Source organism: Nycticebus coucang, chromosome 8, assembly GCF_027406575.1.
Source record: "Nycticebus coucang isolate mNycCou1 chromosome 8, mNycCou1.pri, whole genome shotgun sequence".
NCBI lineage: Eukaryota > Metazoa > Chordata > Mammalia > Primates > Lorisidae > Nycticebus > Nycticebus coucang.
This window is the reverse complement of record NC_069787.1, coordinates 82,970,625-82,992,246: the sequence shown is the minus strand read 5'-3', so window position 1 is coordinate 82,992,246 and position 21,622 is coordinate 82,970,625. Positions and strand designations below refer to the sequence as shown.

Genomic DNA, 21,622 nt, shown 5'->3' with positions numbered 1-21,622 from the left:
CTAAGGCCACTACAATCAAAGCAGACAACCTTCAGAACTTTCTTCAGGAAGAAGATTTTTGCATGTTACAATTCCAACAAAGGTCTGATAACTAAGATCTACAGAAAACTCAAATTAATCAATAAGAAAAGAGAAAACAACCCCATTTGTAAGTGGGCAAGAGACTTGAGCAGATGGCAGCACCTGCGGCTCACCCATATACCGAGGGTGATGGTTGCACACCCACCCCGGCCAAACGGAAACAAAAAAATAGCCGGGTGTTGTGACAGGCGCCTGTAGTCCCAGCTACTCTGGAGTCTGAGGCAAAAGAATCACATTAAGCCCAGGAGTTGGAAGTTGCTGTGAGCAGTGTGATGCCACAGCACTCTACTGAGGGCAATAAAATGAGACTCTACCTCTACCAAAAAAAAAAAAAAGAGACACTTGAACAGAACCTTCTCTGAAGATGACAGACAAATGGCCAACAAACATATGAAAAAAATGCTCACAGTCTTTAATCATCAGAGAAATGCAAATCAAAACCACTTTGAGATACCACCTAACTCCAGTAAGATTAGCCCACATCACAAAGTCCCAAAACTACAAAAGCTGGCATGAATATAGACAGAAGGGAACAATTCTATACTGCTGGTGGGATTGCAAACTAATACAACTCTGTGGAAAGAAGTATGGAGAATCCTCAAACAACTAAAAGTTGACATTCTGGCTTGGCACCCGTAGCTCAGTGTTTAAGGCACTGGTCACATACACCAGGGCTGGCAGGTTCAAACTGCGCCCCAGCCTGCTAAACACAATGACGACTGCAACAACAACAAGAAAAAAGGCCGGGTGTTGTGGCGAGTGACTGTAGTCCCAGCTACTTGGGAGGCTGAGGCAAAAGAAATCACTTAACCCCAAGAGTTTGAGGTTGACGCCACAGCACTCTACCGAAGGTGACATAATAAGACTGTCTCAAAAAAAAAAAAAAAGAAAAAAGTTGACATTCCATTTGATCTCACAATTTCATTGCTAGGTATCTACCCCAGAAGAACAAACGTCATTTTACCACAAAGACACTTGCACCAGAATATTTTCTGCAACCCAATTCATAATTGCCAACTTTTTGAAGCAATCCAAATGCCCATTAACCCATGAATGGATTAACAAACTGTGGTATATGTACACCATGAAATACTATTCAGCCATAAACAAGATGGAGACTTTTACATCTTCTATGTTTACCTGGAGTTGGAACACATTCTTCTTAGTAAAATACCTCAAGAATACTCACTTGCAAAAGTATCAAAAGTATTCAGTACTATTACGAAACTAATATATAAATACTTACACACTCATACAAATGACAAAACACAAATATAGTCTGGCAAGGGGGAGGAGTAAGAAGGGGGAAAGATAGGGGGTGGGTGTTTGGTGGGAGGAGGGAAGGCATTTGGTGGGATCTCAGATAATGTGCACAATGCAAGGGTATATTTCAAAATAATTAAGAGTAAATTTTAAATGTCTTACCACAAAAATGAGTAAGTGAAGTGATGGCTATGTTAATCAGTTTAATTTGAGCATTCCACATGGTATATCAAATAATCACATTGTATCCCATAAATGTATACAGTTATGACTTTAATTAAAAATAAAAAAGCATTCATTCAAAAATTAATGAAACAAGGAGTTGGTTTTTTGAAAAAATTAATAAAATAGATAAACCATTGGCCACACTAACAAGAAATAGAAAAGTAAAATCTCTAGTAACCTCAATCAGAAATGATAAAGGGGAAATGACAACTGATCCCACAGAGATACAAGAGATCATCTCTGAATACTACCAGAAACTCTATGCCCAGAAATTTGACAATGTGAAAGAAATGGATCAATATTTGGAATCACACCCTCTCCCTACACTTAGCCAGGAAGAAATAGACCTCCTGAACAGACCAATTTCAAGAACTGAGATCAAAGAAACAATAAAAAAATCTTCCAACCAAAAATGCCCTGGTCCAGATGGCTTCAAACCAGAATTCTATCAAACCTTCAAGGAAGAGCTTATTCCTGTACTGCAGAAATTATTCCAAAAAATTGAGGAAGAAGGAATCTTCTCCAACACATTCTATGAAGCAAACATCACCCTGATACCAAAACCAGGAAAAGACCCAAACAAAAAGGAGAATTTCAGACCAATCTCACTCATGAATATAGATGCAAAAATTCTCAACAAAATCCTAGCCAACAGATTACAGCTTATCATCAAAAAAGTCATACATCACGATCAAGTAGGTTTCATGCCAGGGATGCAAGGCTGGTTTAACATAGGCAAGTCCATAAACGTTATCCACCATATTAACAGAGGCAAAAATGAAGATCATGTGATCCTCTCAATAGATGCAGAAAAAGCATTTGATAAAATCCAGCATCCTTTTCTAATTAGAACACTGAAGAGTACAGGCATAGGTGGCACATTTCTAAAACTGATCGAAGCTATCTATGACAAACCCACAGCTAATATTTTACTGAATAGAGTAAAACTGAAAGCTTTTCCTCTTAGAACTGGAACCAGACAAGTTTGTCCTCTGTCACCTTTACTATTCAACATAGTGCTGGAAGTTCTAGCCAATACAATTAGGCAAGACAAGGAAATAAAGGGCATCCAAATGGGAGGAGGCCAAACTCTCCTTCTTTGCTGATGATATGATCTTATACTTAGAGAACCCAAAGACTTCTAGAAGTCATCAAAAAGTACAATAATGTCTCAGGATATAAAATCAATGTGCACAAGTCAGTAGCCTTTGTATACGCCAATAACAGTCAAGATGAGAGGCTAATTTAGGACACAACTCCCTTCACCATAGCTTCAAAGAAAATGAAATACCTAGGAATATACCTAACAAAGGCGGTGAAGGACCTATATAAAGAAAATTATGAAATCCTCAGAAAGGAAATGGCACAGGATATTAACAAATAGAAGAACATACTATGCTCATGGCTGGGAAGAATCAACATCGTTAAAATGTCTATACTTCCCAAAGCAATCTACCTATTCAATGCCATTACTATTAAAATACCAACATCGTACTTTTAAGATTTGGAAAAAAATGATTCTGCGTTTTGTATGGAACCAGAAAAAAAGCCCATATAGCTAAGGCAGTTCTTGGTAATAAAAACAAAGCTGGGGGCATCACCCTACCAGATTTTAGGCTGTACTGCAAAGCCATAGTGGTCAAGACAGCATGGTACTGACAAAAAAATATAGGCACAGACACTTGGAATCCAATAGAAAACCAGGAAATAAAACTAATATCTTATAACCACCTAATCTTTGATAAACCAAACAAGAACATACCTTGGGGGAAAGACTCCCTATTCAATAAATGGTGTTGGGAGAACTGGATATCCACATGTAAAAGACTGAAACTGGACCCACACCTTTCTCCACTCACAAAAATTGATTCAAGATGGATAAAGGACTTAAGGCATCAAACAATAAAAATCCTCAAAGAAAGCATAGGAAAAACACTGGAAGATATTGGCCTGGGGAAAGAATTCATGAAGAAGACTGCCACGGCAATTGCAACAACAACAAAAATAAACAAATGGGACTTCCATTAAACTGAAAAGCTTCTGTACAGCCAAGGAGACAACAACCAAAGCAAAGAGACAACCTACACAATGGGAAAGGGTATTTGCATATTTTGAATCAGACAAAAGCTTGATAACTAGGATCTATAGAGAACTCAAATTAATCCACATGAAAAAAGCCAACAATCCCATATATCAATGGGCAAGAGACATGAATAGAACTTTCTCTAAAGAAAACAGACGAATGGCTAACAAACATATGAAAAAATGTTCATCATCCCTGTATATTAGAGAAATGCAAATCAAAACAACCCTGAGATACCATCTAACCCCAGTGAGAATGGCCCACATCACAAAATCTCAAAACTGCAGATGCTGGCGTGGATGTGGAGAGAAGGGAACACTTTTACACTGCTGGTGGGACTGCAAACTAGTACAACCTTTCTGGAAGGAAGTATGGAGAAACCTCAAAGCACTCAAGCTAGACCTCCCATTTGATCCTGCAATCCCATTACTGCGCATCTACCCAGAAGGAAAAAAATCCTTTTATCGTAAGGACACTTGCACTAGACTGTTTATTGCAGCTCAATTTACAATCGCCAAAATGTGGAAACAGCCTAAATGCCCACCAACCCAGGAATGGATTAACAAGCTGTGGTATATGTATACCATGGAATACTATTCAGCTATTAAAAAAATGCTCTGGTATATGTATACCATGGAATACTATTCAGCTATTAAAAAAATGGAGACTTTACATCCTTCGTATTAACCTGGATGGAAGTGGAAGACATTATTCTTAGTAAAGCATCACAAGAATGGAGAAGCAAGAATCCTATGTACTCAATTTTGATATGAGGACAATTAATGACAATTAAGGTCATGGGGTTGGGAGAAGGTAAAGCAGAGAGAGGGAAGGAGGGAAGGGGGTGGGGCCTTGGTGTGTGCCACACCTTCTGGGGGCAAGACATGATTGCAAGAGGGACTTTACCTAACAAATGCAATCAGCGTAACCTGGCTTATTGTACGCTCAATGAATCCCCAACAATAAAAAAAAAAAAAAAGCATTACTTTGACATAATGTCATTATTTAAAGTATCTTTGAAATTTTTACTCCAAATTGTCCTGTAAGTTAGCTTTACACCACAGAAAATTTCCGTAAGTCTGAGCAAATCCCCTAACTTGATAAGATTTATTTTCTTCACTTATGAAATTATATTGATAATAGTGATATATTATCTATGAACATGACAACATTTTAATTAAGTTTCTGGTTTAAGAATTAATTTTAAAAATATAAAATGTGAATATAAAACAACTTCTGATTATTTGGAGATTTTCTTTAGGAATTTCTTCAGAAAAAAGTATATTTATTCTTAGGACAATCTCAAGAGCAAGAATAGATGAATGAAGAAATAAGTAAATCTGCCCCCTTAAACAGCAACCTTAAAACTGGACAAATAAGTCAAATGGCAAAACAATCAAGTCACTGCTCTGGAAATCAACCTCAGAAGCATTCATGTTTAAAGAACAGCTGCACTTCAGGTAAGAAGAGTGGGACTCCATGGTGTTCCAGTGTGGGGCTAGGCCACAGCTCAGTCCACAAGCAGGTTTCACTAAGGCAGACAGACCATAATGACTAGCAGCTTCTCTGTCACCATTTAAAGAGTCTCATTTCATTGGAAGAGGTGGGCAACACTTATACCCAGGAACAGTGAAAACTTAAGTGACTTTCTGAAGGCTGACCAACTGGAGTGGGGGTCAACAGTCTCTCCATTAGCCTAAGGTTGTAGTGTAGATTGAGATAAAGATATTTCTGGCCAAAGACAGTAGAGATGAAGAGTCCCCTGATACTCATAGCCTCCTAGCTAACCCTGAAGATGCACATTTGAAGCAGTTATCCAAAAGTGAAACCCAGGCAAACTTGAAAACAGCCTGGACTTTTAAATTAAATGTTCATTTCTAAACCCACAGAAAGACTGTTCAGTACAGGATGAGTACCTACTCATTTGAGGTAATGGATGGAGGTATTTGAGTACAACCTCCATCCATTAGTTGCCTGACCACTAGGCTATACCTAGGAAACCAGACTTAAAAATAAAATCAACAAGTTTTTTAAAAAGCCTATAGTCCCAGCTACTTGGGAGCCTGGGGCAGGAGAATTGCTTGAGTCCAAGAGTGGGAGGTTGCTGTGAGCTATGACTTCACAGCGCTCTACTGAGGTCAACAGAGTGAGACCCTGCCCCCCTCCAAAACAAAGAATTTTAAAAGACAACAGCAAACTAAGCGGAAACATATTATCAGTGGCTTCAAACCATAGGGGAGAACAGATTTCACAGTTAACCCAAGCAAGTTAATAAACAAAAAACAAAGAAACAAAATGAAAAAAAAACCTAGAATCAAAACATTCAGGGGAGAAAAATTCAGAATCCAGAGTTTCTATAAAATTTTATCTAAAGTTTTTAACAATAGAAAAATAAAGAGACATGCAAAGAAAACTGAAAACGTTGAGTCATACTCAAAAGGAGAAAAAGCAATCAATAGAAACTGTCTCAGAGTATACCCAGAAGTTGGATTTTGCAGACAAAGATTTCACAGCATTTATTATACAGGGTGGCCATAAAGCTCATGTGCAATGTAACTATTTAAATTGCACCCGAACTTTATGGCCACCCTGTATATAAATATGTTTAAGGAAAAAAAGGAAACCATGTTTAAAGAATGGAAAGCATAAAAATAATGAATCAACAGAGATTCTCAATATTGATATAAAAAGAACCAAAAGGAAATTCCGGAGTTAAAAAGTACAGTAACTGAAATTAAAAATCTGCTAGAGATGCTTAACAGTAGGTTCTAGAGGGCAGAAGAACCAATAAACCTAAAGACAGAATTATCATTCTAAACAGAGAGAATAAAAGATTAAAGAAAAGTGAACAGAGCCTCAGAGACCTGTGGACAACCTGTGGGACAAAATCAAGCATGCTAAGATACACATAAGGGGCATCCTTGAAAAAGAGAGAAAAGAAGAAATAATGCCAAAACTTATTAAATCTGAAGGAAAACACTAATCTACAAATTCAAGAAACTCAATGAACTACAAGAATAAACACAATAAAAAGAGATCTATACCTAGCAGCAACACAGTCAAACTGCCACAACCTGAATACAAAGAGAGTATTTTTAAAGCAGAAAGAAAAAAAGGACTTGCCACATAGGAGGAACATCAACACAATTAACTGACTAAACATCAGAACAATGGAGACCAGTAGTTAACTGGGATGACATGTTCAAAGAGCTGAAGCACAGAATCATCAACCAAGGGCAGGCACAGTGGCTCACGCCTAGAATCCTAGCACTCTGCAAGATCGAGGTGGGTAGATTACCTGAACTCACAGGTTCGAGACCAGCCTGAGCCAGAGAGAGACCTTGTCTCTAAAAATAGCTGGGCACTGTGGCAGGCGCCTATAATCCCAGCTACTTGGGAGGCTGAAGCAAGAGAATCGCTTAAGCCCAAGAGTTTGAAGTTGCTGCGAAATATGACATCATGGCACTCTACTGAGGATGACAAAGTGAGACTCTCTTTCAAAAATAAATAAATAAATAAAATCGGGCGGCGCCTGTGGCTCAGTGAGTAGGGCGCCAGCCCCATATGCCGAGGGTGGCGGGTTCAAACCCAGCCCCGGCCAAACTGCAACCAAAAAATAGCCGGGCGTTGTGGCGGGCACCTGTAGTCCCAGCTGCTCGGGAGGCTGAGGCAAGAGAATCGCGTAAGCCCAAGGGTTAAGAGGTTGCTGTGAGCCGTGTGACGCCACGGCACTCTACCTGAGGGCGGTACAGTGAGACTCTGTCTCTACAAAAAAATAAATAAATAAATAAATAAAATCATCAATTCTATATTCAGCAAAACTATCTTTCAAAAAATGAAGACTGCTTATCACTATTCTCCCATTCCTCATTAAAAAAAAAAAAAATCAGTTCCCTACAGAATTATGCCATCCAGTTTTAACACTTTCTCTCCCTTTTTGTTACTGCCTTCGTTAAGTTTCCCAGTTATTCATTACACCTTGCTTTCTAAATCATCCTGTCATTATCCCAACAAATTTAAACAATCACACAGACAATTCATGCAGTATCCTGCCTCTCAGTTTATTGGTGCCATCTCTAAAAACCTTCTCCTGCATTCTACCTCAGTTATCTACTTCCTCACTTTTTTATCTTGTTATTACCAAAATGGATAATTACAAAATTGCAATTACCCAAATACAAAATTACTAATTCACACACCCCACCATAACCTTTAGTTATTCTAGATAACTATTCAACTACTCTACTATGATTACTCTTTGACTTCACTGATATATGCACATATATGCATCACCAATTCATTGAACTGTCTTAATTTTCCTTTAGTTCCATTTTGTTGTCAAGATTTTAATCACACTCTGGCAAACTGATTCTATCTTGCCCTTTTGTTGTACAAGGAGCCCAAGTCCTAAACAGCACATCTTTAGCAAAATTTTTTTTTTTAATTTCTTTATTAAATCATAAGTGTATACAATGATATGATTATGGGGCATCATACACTCACTTCATAAACCATTTGACACATTTTTATCCCAGTGGTTAACATAGCCTTTCCGGCGTTATCTCAGTTACTGTGCCAAAACATTTATATTCTACATTTACCAAGTTTCGCAAATACCCCTGTAATATGCACCACAGGTGTGATCCAACCGATTCCCCTCCCTCTACCCACCCCCCCCTTTTCCACTTCCCCCTATTGTTAAGTTGTAGTTGGGTTATAGCTTTCATGTGAGAGTCCCAAATTAGTTTCATAGTAGGGCTGTGTACATTGGATATTTTTTCTTCCATTCTTGGGATACTTTACTAAGAAGAATATGTTCCAGCTCCATCCATGTAAACATGAAAGAGGTAAAGTCTCCATCTTTCTTTAAGGCTGCATAGTATTCCATGGTATACATATACCACAATTTATTAATCCATTCGTGGATCGATGGGCACTTGTGTTTTTTCCATGACTTAGCTATTATGAATTGGGCTGCAATAAACATTCTGGTACAAATATCTTTGTTATGTTGTGATTTTTGGTCTTCTGGGTATATGCCCAGCAGAGGAATTACAGGATTGAATGGCAGATCTATTTTTAGATCTCTGAGTGTTCTCCATATATCCCTCCAAAAGGAATGTATTAATTTGCATTCCCACCAACAGTGCAGAAGTGTTCCCTTTTCTCCGCATCCACGCCAACATCTCTGGTCTTGAGATTTTGTGATATAGGCTAGTCTCATTGGAGTTAGATGATATCTCAAAGTAGTTTTGATTTGCATTTCTCTGATGATTAAAGATGATGAGCATTTTTTCATATGTCTGAAGGCCGTGCGCCTGTCTTCTTCAGAGAAGTTTCTCTTCAAATCCCTTGCCCAGCCTGCGATGGGATCCCTTGTTTTTTTCTTGCTGATGCGTTTGAGTTCTCTGTGGATTCTGGTTATTAAACCTTTGTCAGAGTTATACCCTGCAAATATCTTCTCCCATTCTGAGGGCTGTCTGCTTGCTCTGCTTACTGTGTTCTTAGCTGTGCAGAAGCTTTTTAGTTTGATCAAGTCCCAGTAGTGTATTTTTGAAGCTGCTTCAATTGCCCGGGGGGTTCTCCTCATGAAATACTCACCCAGACCAATTTCTTCAAGGGTTTTCCCTGCATTCTCCTCTAGTATTTTTATAGTTTCATGTCTTAAGTTTAAATCTTTAATCCAATGAGAGTCTATCTTAGTTAATGGTGAAAGGTGTGGGTCTAATTTCAGTCTTCTGCAGGTTGCCAGCCAGTTCACCCAGCACCATTTGTTAAATAGGGAATCTTTTCCCCACTGAATGTTTTTAATTGGCTTGTCAAAAATCAAATAGCGGTAAGTAGCTGGATTCATCTCTTGGTTCTCTATTCTATTCCAGATATCTACTTCTCTGTTTTTGTGCCAATACCATGCTGTTTTGATCACTATCGATTTGTAGTAAAGTCTGAGGTCTGGTAGTGTGATTCCTCCTGTTTTGTTTTTATTTCTGAGTAATGTCTTGGCTATTCGAGGTTTTTTCTGATTCCATATAAAACGAAGTAATGTTTTTTCAAGATCTTTAAAATATGACAGTGGAGCTTTAATAGGGAGTGCGTTGAAAGTATATATTGCTTTGGGTAGTATGGACATTTTGATAATGTTGATTCTTCCTAGCCATGAGCATGGTATGTTTTTCCATTTGTTAACATTTTCAGCTATTTCTTTTCTTAGAGTTTCATAGTTCTCTTTATAGAGATCTTTCACGTCTTTTGTTAGGTAAATTCCCAAATATTTCATCTTCTTTGGCACTACTGTGAATGGGATAGAGTCCTTAACTGCTTTTTCAATTTGACTGTTGTTGGTGTATATAAAGGCTACCGATTTATGAATGTTGATTTTGTAACCTGAGACGCTGCTGTATTCCTTGATCACTTCTAGGAGTTTTGTAGTAGAGTCCCTAGTGTTTTCCAGATACACAATCATATCATCTGCGAAGAGCGAGAGTTTGATCTCTTCTGACCCTATATGGATACCCTTGATCGCCTTTTCTTCCCTAATTGCGGTGGCTAAAACTTCCATTACAATGTTGAAAAGCAATGGAGACAATGGGCAGCCTTGTCTGGTTCCTGATCTGAGTGGAAATGATTCCAATTTAACTCCATTCAATATGATATTGGCTGTGGGTTTGCTGTAGATAGCCTCTATCAGTTTAAGAAAAGTCCCTTCTAGACCAATTTTCTTGAGTGTTCTGATCATGAAGGGATGCTGGATATTATCAAAAGCTTTTTCTGCATCAATTGAGAGAATCATATGGTCTTTGTTTTTTAATTTGTTTATGTGCTGAATTACATTTATAGATTTACGTATATTGAACCAGCCTTGAGACCCTGGGATAAAACCAACTTGGTCATGATGTATAATTTGTTTGATGTGTTGCTGGATTCTGTTTGTTAGGATCTTGTTGAATATTTTTGCATCTATATTCATTAGTGATATTGGTCTATAATTTTCTTTTCTTGTTGGGTCTTTTCCTGGTTTGGGGATCAGGGTGATATTTGCTTCATAGAACGTGTTGGGTAGTCTTCCTTCTTTTTCTACATTTTGGAACAGGTTGAGTAATATAGGTACTAATTCCTCTTTAAAGGTTTGGTAGAATTCTGACGTGAAACCATCTGGTCCCGGGCTTTTCTTTTTAGGGAGGTTTTGTATAGTTGATGCTATTTCTGAACTTGATATGGGTCTGTTCAACATTTCCACTTGATTCTGGTTAAGTCTTGGAAGGTGGCGTGCTTCCAAGTATCGGTCTATTTCCTTCAGATTTTCATATTTCTGAGAATAAAGTTTCTTGTAATATTCATTAAGGATTTTTTGGATTTCTGATGAGTCTGTGGTTATTTCGTCTTTGTTGTTTCTGATTGATGATATTAGAGATTTTACTCTTTTTTTCCTGATTAGGTTGGCCAGAGGTTTATCTATTTTATTGACCTTTTCAAAAAACCAGCTTTTTGATTTATTGATCTGTTGTATTATTCTTTTGTTTTCAATTTCATTTAATTCTGCTCTAATTTTGGTTATTTCTTTTCTTCTACTGGGTTTGGGGTTGGAATGTTCTTCCTTTTCCAGTTGCGTGAGATGTCCCATTAAGTTGTTAACTTCCTCTCTTTCCGTTCTCTTGAGGAAGGCTTGCAGTGCTATAAATTTCCCTCTTAGAACTGCCTTTGCAGTGTCCCAGAGGTTCTGATAGCTTGTGTCTTCATTGTCATTTTGTTCCAAAAAATTGGTGATTTCTTTCTTAATCTCATCTCTGACCCAGCTATCATTCAGCATAAGGTTATTTAACTTCCATGTTTTTGTATGGGTATGCAGATTCCTGTTGTTACTCAATTCAAGTTTTATTCCATGATGGTCCGAGAAGATGCATGGAATAATTTCTATTCCTTTAAATTGACTGAGGTTAGACTTGTGACCTAAAATGTGATCAATTTTGGAGTAAGTTCCGTGGGCTGATGAGAAGTATGTGTATTCAGTTTTGTTGGGATGAAATGTTCTGTAGATGTCTGCAAAATCTAAATACTGGATGGTTAGGTTTAAATCTAAGATTTCTTTGCTCAGCTTCTTTCTGGAGGATCGATCCAACACTGCCAAGGGAGTGTTGAAATCTCCAACAATTATGGAGCTGGAGGAAATCAAGTTACTCATGTCCGTTAGAGTTTCTCTTATAAATTGAGGTGCATTCTGGTTGGGTGCATAGATATTAATAATTGAGATCTCGTCATATTGAGTATTACCCTTAACAAATATGAAGTGACCATTCTTGTCCTTCCTTACTTTTGATGGTTTAAAGCCTACTGTATCTGCAAATAAAATTGCAACACCTGCTTTTTTCTGATTACCATTTGCCTGAAATATGGATGACCATCCTTTCACCCTGAGTCTGTATTTGTCTTTTAAGTTGAGATGTGACTCTTGTATGCAACAAATATCTGGCTTAAGTTTTTGTATCCAGTCAGCTAACCTATGCCTCTTTAGAGGACAGTTTAAGCCATTCACATTGATGGAGAGTAAGGATAAGTCTGGTGGAATTTTGGGTATCGAGTTTTTCAAAGGTCCAGTGGACATTTTTAATCCTTTCGCCAGTGTGGAAGTTGGAGTTTGATCCGAAGTTTCTGAGTGAGTTTACTTTTGTGGTATAGGATTGGGTTGGTCATTGTGGAGGATAGGTCTGAGAACATCCTGAAGAGCTAGTTTACTTAAGGCAAATTTTTTCAACATATGAATGTCATTAAAGTATTTAATTTCTCCATCATAGATGAAACTCAGTTTAGCTGGATACAAGATCCTGGGTTGAAAGTTTTTTTGCTTTAGGAGATTAAAAGTTGATGACCAGCCTCTTCTGGCTTGAAAAGTTTCAGCAGAGAGATCTGCAGTTATTCTAATATTCTTACCTTTGTACGTTATAGTTTTCTTTCGCAGGGCTGCTTTGAGAATCTTCTCTTTCATGTTAACTTTAGTGAAGCTAATTATGATATGTCTGGGAGATGGCTTTTTGGGGTTGAATCGTGCTGGGGTTCTGAAGCTGTCTGCTATCTGAATTTCAGATTCTCTAGGCATGTCTGGAAAATTTTCTTTCATAATTTCATGTAGAAGGGCCTCTGTGCCCTTGGCTGCCACGTCATCAGCCTCCGAAATTCCTATAACCCTTATGTTATTTTTTTTCGAATTATCTGAGAGCTCTCTGAGTGAGTGATCCGTTTTTGCTCTCCATTTCTCTTCCTCTTTGAGAGATTGGGAGCGTTCGAAGACTTTATCTTCAATGTCAGAAATCCTTTCTTCTGCTTGCTCCATTCTGTTACTGAGGGATTCTACTGTATTTTTCATATCTTTGAGGGCTGTAAGTTCTTGTTTCAGTGTGTCTAAGTCTTTGGTGGTTTTGTCTTTAAATTCGTTAAATTCTTGAGACAGTTTTTGAATTTCTCCTCGAATTCCTAATTCCATTTTATTAATCTTGTCTGCAAACCAAATTCTGAATTCAACTTCTGACATCTCAGCCAGTTGTTTATGAATGGGATCTTCAATCACATCTGCCGTATCTTTTCTTGGGGGGGTTGATCTATTCTGGTTATTCATGTTACCAGAGTTTTTCCGCTGATTCCGCCCCATGGTTTACTCCCTTTGGTTTTTCCCCTGGGGTTTTATCGAGGGCCCGTACAGTGTTGTGGCCTGAGAAACTGGGGCCCTGTCTGGTGTGGTGGAGCAAAGTGGTTCTGTCTTGATTTCAGCTGGTTTCTGTTCGATCCTATTGTAACTTCTACTCTGGCTTGAAGTCTCAGCTGTGTGAAAAAATCATCAATTAAGTCACCCCGCCTGCCCACATCTGGCCCCAGTTGGAAAAGGAGAATGAAACCTTCCTACAATCGCACACCCAGGGCACCACCTGAAAAGTCCTCAGTCTATTAGCCCAGTTCAAAAGGTCCGAATCAACTGTCTCAATCGGCACTTGTCTCAGGTGGAAGGGTTCAAGAGGTCTCTGGGAACTGGATCACAGGGGCCTGGTGACTCCTCTGAGACAGCTCACCCCAGTGCAGCGTGGAGTCAGGAGGAGCCACCCCGCAAACAGAGCAGTCTGGGAAGGTTGACGTCTCCTTCCCCACTTTGCCCCTCCGTCGGACCCAGTCACTGGTATCTCTGCAGATGGCTAACCCAGTTGCCTGCAGTGAACAGACACTCCAGGGGTTTGCACCTGCCTGAATCGCGAGGAAGTCTGCCAGGCCCCCGCAGACTGCCGCTATCTAGCAGGAGGAGATGGGGCCTGACATCTTTGAGTGTTTGATGCAGGTGATGGGAAGGAGGTGTTCACTCAGGCTTAGCCCCGTCCCTGATGGATGCTGCTAACAGAACAGAACAGAACAGACAACTTTGTGAGGTTCTGTCTCTGTTCCTGTCGTCGCCTACAGGAGACGGGCTGTTTTGAGTTCAAACGTCTTTGCTGCTGGAGAATTGCGTCTGAACACCTCTCTGGGTCGGCCCCGCCCTGGAGGCTTCTGGGTTTGTGAGCCGTGACACCGGTGGCCTCCTCTGGTTGCCCAGGGAGACAGGGGGTGTGGCCTCAGAATATCCAGAAGTGAGCGTTCTGCCGTTAAAGAAAAAACGGCTGTTGATCTACCTCCAGGGAACTGCTGCTCTGGTGTGGGCACTCAGGCGACCCTTTTCTCCTCTGTCCCGCGCCCCAGAGTCAGCACTGAGCGGCCGCAGTTTGTGCTGGGTCCACACCCCTTAAGAGATCCCCCAAGAATCAGAACTCTTGGGGGATGGGCCCCCAGACCCGGATTGGGAGTGGGGAGGGGGGAAGCTAGAGTTTCATTCAGTTTCACGCAATACTACGGTCCGGGGAGGGCTCCTGCACTGCACCGCAGGGAAGTGCCGCCAAGGCTTGATTTTCCCTCAGCAGAGTGCCCTCTCCTCGAGTCAGCGCTGACCTGACGCAACTCAGGCACTGTGCACTCCCCTCGAGAAATCACCCAAGGAGCCGAACTCCGGAGGGATAGGCCCTCAGACCCCGAGTGAGAGTAGGGGCTCTCAGTTCTCAGCGGGGAGGCCAGAGTCTTATTCAGTCTTGTGCCCGGGGAGGGCTCCTGCACTGCACCGCAGGGAAGTGCCGCCAAGGCTTGATTTCCCCTCAGCAGAGTGCCCTCTCCTCGCTCACGTGTCCCAGAGTCAGCGCTGACCTGATGCAGCTCAGGCACTGTGCACTCCCCTCGAGAAATCACCCAAGGAGCCGAACTCCTGGGGGATAGGCCCTCAGACCCCGAGTGAGAGTAGGGGTTCTCAGCTCTCAGCGGGGAGGCCAGAGTCTGATTCAGTCTTGGGCCCCGTATGCCCGGGGAGGGTTGGTGCACTGCACCGCAGGGAAGTGCCGCGAGGCGTGACTCCCCCTCAGCCCGGTGCCCTCTCCTCACTCGGCGCGCCTCAGAGTCAATGCTGACCAGTCGCAACTCGGGGACTGTCCACTCCCCTTGAGAAATCACCCAAGGATCCGAAGTCCTGGGGGACAGGCCTCCAGACCTCAGTGGGCGGGAGGGGAGCGCCGGGGATTCAGGGTTGCCGGCAAAGGATTCCCAAAGTTTTATTCAGCCCTATGTCCGGCAGGAGAACGCCACGGCACCCCAGTAGGGGAGGTAGGTCCAGTTTTTAGAAGGTCTCTCCCGTGGAGTGTAGTGGGAGGGCCTTTAATTTCTGCCCGCTTGTTCAATTGTGGGGCTCCAGAGCCGGTCTCATGGGGGAGGGGGACTCCCGTCCGCTTGGTGGTGGATTTTGTACCTTTTGTTTGCGTCCTTGTGATCACAACTTGCCTCAGCGGTGTTGATGTGCGTTCTTCAGCCTTCTCTCTTGGTGAGGCTCAAGTCCACCAGGATACTTACTAAATTCCTGTCCCTTAACTCTCCTTCTGGACGGGAGCCTTTGTTGAAAGCTGGCTTCAGTCCGCCATCTTGTCTCCCTCCCCACATCTTTAGCAAAATTAAAAGACAAAAACTGAGACAATGACTTTTAATATGTAAAAATCTCAGAATAAAAAAAGCAGTAAGATACCAATAGAAAAATAGGCAAAATCTGCAAATTAAAAATTTTCATAGGCAAGAGTAGCAAGGGTCCAATGTATCTACCATTTTCATACACTGCTAATAGGAGCATAAATCACCACTGCATTTCTGAAAAAAAGCAATTTGGCAATCTCTTTTAGGATTCCATAAAATGTATTTTCCTTTTGAGCTCTTGACCTTTTATAGAAAGCTAAATTTTAAAAATAATAAAAATTACGGACGAAGGTGTTCAACACAATGTTGAAAACAGTATAAATATGAAACATTTGGAGGATGGTTCCACATATCATACAACATGGCCGGGCATGGTGTCTCACACCTGCAATCCTACCCTGTTTCCCCGAAAATAAGACATCCTCCGAAAATAAGACCTACTTACAGGCAAGATAAGACGTCCCCTGAAAATAAGACCTAGCGCATCTTTGGGAGCACACCTTAAAATAAGACACTGTCTTATTTTCAGGGAAACAGGGTAGCACTCTGGGAGGCCTAGGCAGATAGACTGTTTGAGCTCAGCAGTTTGACACCAGCCTAAGCAAGAGTAAGACCCCATCTCTACTAAAAATAGAAAAATTGGCTGGGTGTTGTGGTGGGCACCTGTAGCCCCAGCTACTCAGGAGGCTAAGGTAAGAGGATCTCTTGAGCCCAAAAGACTGAGGTTGCTGTGAGCTATGATGATACCATGGCACTCTACCCAAGGCAACAGTGACAGTATCTCAAAAAACAAAAAAAGAAAGAAAGAAAGAAAAGACAATTAAGTGATCTCAACACTGAGATGAAATCAGATGCTAAAATTATCTAAAAAGAATTTTAAAGCAACCATCATGAAAATACTTCTGCGTGCAATTTGGAAGTCTTAGAACAAAAGAAACAGAAGTTACAAAAAAGAACAAAATAAAAATTACAGAACTGAAAATAAATGAAATTTTAAAAATGAATACATTCCATAGAATAAAGACAATAGAGGACAGACTCAGTAAACTTCAGAACAAATCAACAGAATTTAGTCAATCTGAAAAAACAAAATGAGCTGGAAAAAAAACTGAATCTGAGGGCTAATGGTACTATACCAAAAGATCTAATATTTGTATCACAGATTCACAAAAGAGAAAAGGCACAGGGTTGAAAAATATCCCTAGAAATAATGGCTGAAAATGTCACAAATTTAGTCAAAGACAAAAACCTACAGATGCAAGAAGCATTGGGAACCCTTCCTCCTAAAAAAAAAGAATTAATTAAATTAAATTAAAAATCCAAAGAAATCCCTATCAAGACACATCATGGCTCAGAGCCCGTAGTAAGTGGCTAGGGCACCAGCCACACACACCAGAGGTGGCGGTTCAAATCCAGTCCACGCCTGCCAAACAACAACAGCTACAACCAAAAAATAGCCAGGTGTCACGGCAGGCACCTGTCCCAGCTACTTGAGAGGTTAAAGCAAGGAGAATTGCTTAAGCCCACAAGTTCGAGGTTGCTGTGAGCTGTGAAGCCAGAGCACTCTACCAAGGGCGACATAATCAAACTCTGTCTCAGAAAAAAAGAAGAAAAAAGTAATAAAAAAAAAAAAAGACATATCATAATTAAACTTCCGAAAACGAAAAAGAAATTAAAACTCTTGAAGGTACCCAGAGAAAACAACATATCTGTAAGTCAAAACCGATTCAAATAACAGATTTCTCATCTAAAATCACAAAGGCCAGAATTCAGTAGCATATTATCCTTCTTTCAAGTGCTGAAAGAAAAGAACTGCCAATGATGAATTCTTATATCCAAAAACACAGGAATGAAGGTAAGAAAGATATTCGCTGATGAAGGAAAACCAAATTCAGGTACTAACCAGATTTGTATAACAGAGAATCCATCACCATCTGATTTCTTGCCATCTATACTGAATAAATAAAAACAGACAGAAATACTGGAACCATGAAATGTTAAAAAGCTTTTAAAATATAATGAGTTTAAAAAACTAAAAAAAAAGCTTTAATACAAAACTTATTTTTTAATAATTTAGGAAAATAGAGAAGACCTAATATAAAATTTAAAAAGCAATGCAGTTCAACATGGCGGAGCTGACAGTGAAGGTTCACAGCTCCAATAGGGCTTTCTACAAGGGATTTATCAAAGATGTCCATGAACATCTCTCAGAGTTGTTTTTGAAAATTAATTGGCAAACAGAATGCCAGGTTCCATTTAATGAAGTTAGATTACCACCACCACCTGATATAAGAAATCAGGAGCGGCGCCTGTAGCTCAAAGGAGTAGGGCGCCGGCCCCATATGCCGGAGGTGACAGGTTCAAACCCAGCCCCAGCAAAAAAAAAAGAAAAAGAAATCAGTACAGGGCGGTGCCTGTGGCTCAGTGAGTAGGGCACCGGCCCCATATGCTGAGGGTGGCGGGTTCAAACCCAGCCACGGCCAAACTGCAACAAAAAAATAGCCGGGCGTTGTGGCAGGTGCCTGTAGTCCCAGCTGCTCGGGAGACTGAGGCAAGAGAATCCCGTAAGCCCAAGAGTTAGAGGTTGCTGTGAGCCATGTGACGCCATGGCACTCTACCCGAGGGCAGTACAGTGAGACTCTATGTCTCTACAAAAAAAAGAAAGAAATCAGTACAGGGCGGCGCCTGTGGCTCAGTCGGTAAGGCGCCAGCCCCATATACTGAGGGTGACGGGTTCAAACCCGGCCCCGGCCAAACTGCAACCAAAAAATAGCCAGGTGTTGTGGCGGGCGCCTGTAGTCCCAGCTACCTGGGAGGCTGAGGCAAGAGAATCGCTTAAGCCCAGGAGTTGGAGGTTGCTGTGAGCTATGTGAGGCCACGGCCCTCTACCAAGGGCCATAAAGTAAGACTCTGTCTCTACAAAAAAAAAAAAGAAATCAGTACAGAAGATGACGTAGAGGTATATTCAAGAGCAAATGACCAAGAACCATGTGGATGGTGATTGGCTAAAGTTCGGATGATGAAAGGAGAATTTTATGTCATTGAATATGCTGCTTGTGATGCTACTTACAATGAAATAGTCACATTTGAACAATGTCAGCCTATCAATCAAAATAAAACTGTCAAAAAAAAAAAATACCTTCTTTAAGTGCACAGTGAATGCTCCAGAGGATTTGAGAGAGGCAGGTGCTAATGAAAATGCTCATAAAGGTTTTAAGAAAGCAGAAGGATGCAGTATTTTTTACCATCTAGAAACTACACAGCTAATAATATCATCTGCCAGTGAAGCAACTGTAAAGAGAGTAAATATTTTAAGTGACATGCATTTGAGAGGTATTCATACAAAGTTGATGCTAATGTACAGAAATGAAGAGACCACTAAGCATTTAGAAAGCACTAAACAGGGCGTCGCTTGTGGTTCAGTGGGTAGGGCACCGGCCCCATATACCAAGAGTGGCGGGTTCAAACCTGGCCCTGGCCAAACTGCAACAACAACAACAACAACAACAACAACAAATACCCGGGCGTTGTGGTGGGCACCTGTAGTCCCAGCTACTCGAGAGGCTAAGGCAAGAGAATCGCCTAAATCCATGACCTGGAGATTGCTGTGATGCAATGGCATGCTACTGAGTGTGATAAAATGAAAACTATCTCTAAAAAAAAAAAAAAAAAAAAGAATACATAAAACAACTTGCAGCTTTTCATGAGTTTGTTGCAAAATAAGATTTAATGATTCTGGCAACAGGAACACATGGTAGTAATATATAGCAAGCTAGGAAAGTTCCCGAAGTTACCACTATTGAGTTAGATGAAGACACTAGAACATTTAGAATTTACGGAGAGAGTGCCAATGCTGTTAAAAAGGCTAGAGGTTTCTTGGAATTTGTGGAGGATTTTATTCAGGTTCCTAGGAATCTTGCTGAAAAGGTTATTGGGGAAAATGGCAGTTATTCAAGAAATTATGGACAAATCTGGTATGGTTCGGGTGAAAATTGAAGGGGACAATGAGAATAAACTACCTAGAGAAGATGGGATGCTTCCATTTGTATTTGTTGGCACTAAAGAAAGTATCACAAATGTGCCAGTTCTTTTAGAATACCATATTGCTTATCTAAAGGAAGTAGAACACCTACAAATTGATGAACAGTAAAATGGAACACCTACAAATTGATGAACAGCTATGACAAGATTGGTTCTAGGTCTTACAATACAAGAGGCAGAGGTTGTCGGCACCCTAATTACCCCTCCGGTTATGGTACAGATTCTCAACTATCTAACCTCTGAAACAGAATCTGAGCATAAAGATGAGCTGAGTGATTGGTCAGTCATTGGCAGGAGATGATCGAGACAGCTGACACCAGCTTGACAGCAGGAGACTCCCAGGAGGAAGAGGTAGAAGTGTTTCAGGGGGTCAAGGTTGTGGTGGACCATGTGGTGGCAAATCCTCCATCAGTTCAGTGCTCAAAGATCCAGAAAACAATCCATACAACTTACTTGATAACACAGAATCAGATTAGACTACAGACACTGATGCCCAGAGAATCTCGTCACAGTACTAACCGTCATAGGCGATCTTGTAGACAAAGGACTGATGAAGATACTGTTCTGTTGCCTGGAATGACTGGATCTGATACTTCAGATCAGTATCAGAAAGGCTAGGCAAAAGATGTGAGTGAAGAGCATGGTCCTTCAGAAAAGACAATAAATGGCCTAACTAGTGCTTCTGGGGATGAAATTTCTAAGCCACAGCATACTCCAGGAGAAGAAAACATTAATACATTAAAAGAAGAAAACAGTCAAGAAGCAGCAGTCCTGAATGGTGTTTCATAAATTGAAGAAGTTCCTAGTTAAAAGTTCTTTTATGTGGGCGGCACCTGTGGCTCAAAGGAGTAGGGCACCGGCCCCAAATGCCTGAGGTGGCAGGTTCAAACCCAGCCCCAGCCAAAAAAAAAATGCAAAAAAAAAAAAGAGGAAGGATAATTAAAAAGGGAATTGTTGAATTAAAAAAAAAAAAAGTCCTTTTACGTTACACTTACAATAGCACTTGTACAAGCTTGCCAAAGATAGAATATGGATCGCCAGTCTTTATGTCGCACTTTCAGTTCCTCCATTTAGAATTCAGAAAGGGGAGGAATCCTAAAGAAACCATGTGTTAAACATACTTTGGGCTGGCTACAGTGGCTCACACCTGTAATCCTAGCACTTGGGAGGCTGAGGTGGGTTAACTGCCTGAACTCACAAGTTCAAGACCAGCCTGAGCCAGAGTGAGACCTCGTCTCTACAAATAGCCAGGTGTTGTGGCAGGCACCTGTAGTCCGAGCTACTCAGGAGGCTGAGGCAAGAGAATCGCTTGAGCCCAAGAGTTTGAGGTTGCTGTGAGCTATGATGCCATAGCACTCTACTGAGGGCAACAAAGTGAGACTCTGTCTCCACATACACAAAAATAAATAAATAAATAAATAAAAACATACTTTGACACCTACTATGTTATAAAATATATCATCAGATGTTTCTTAAGACTAGACATTGCTGGGCTGGAGGGGGCAAGATGGCCAACTGGAAGCAGCCTCCAACAGAAGCTCCTGTCCAGAGGGGAGGATAACGTCCAAAAAGTACCCAATTAAGCTGAAGACTGGGAGATGAGCTGAAAGAGAAGTGAGATAACTGCAGGCCACCTCTGCAGAGGCAAGCTGCGACACCCAAGAAAGCAATCTTCAGGTTTTCTACAGCTAAGACTTCACCAGAGTCACTGATCCACCAGGATCAGACAAGAACCAGTTGAATACAAGACAGAGCCACCTAACCCCAACCATACCAAGCAGGTTTCCTCAGTCTCAGACTGTAATCCTGTACAAGTCCTTTGCAAAGCTAAAGGGGAAAAAGCTGCAGTCATCACTCCCAGATCCTTAACAAACGGTTGGTTACCACAACTCCAGGAAACCCCAATCCAATTTCACC

General features: G+C 40.8%; 1 protein-coding gene and 1 pseudogene across 8 annotated transcripts in view; one reads left to right on the top strand and one right to left on the bottom strand.

Moving 5' to 3' along the window:
* Positions 1 to 21,622, bottom strand: part of OXSR1 (oxidative stress responsive kinase 1) — a 159,844-nt gene that overhangs the window by 94,647 nt on the left and 43,575 nt on the right. The window lies entirely within an intron of this gene.
* LOC128592004 (RNA-binding protein FXR1-like) lies at positions 17,791 to 20,494 on the top strand (annotated as a pseudogene).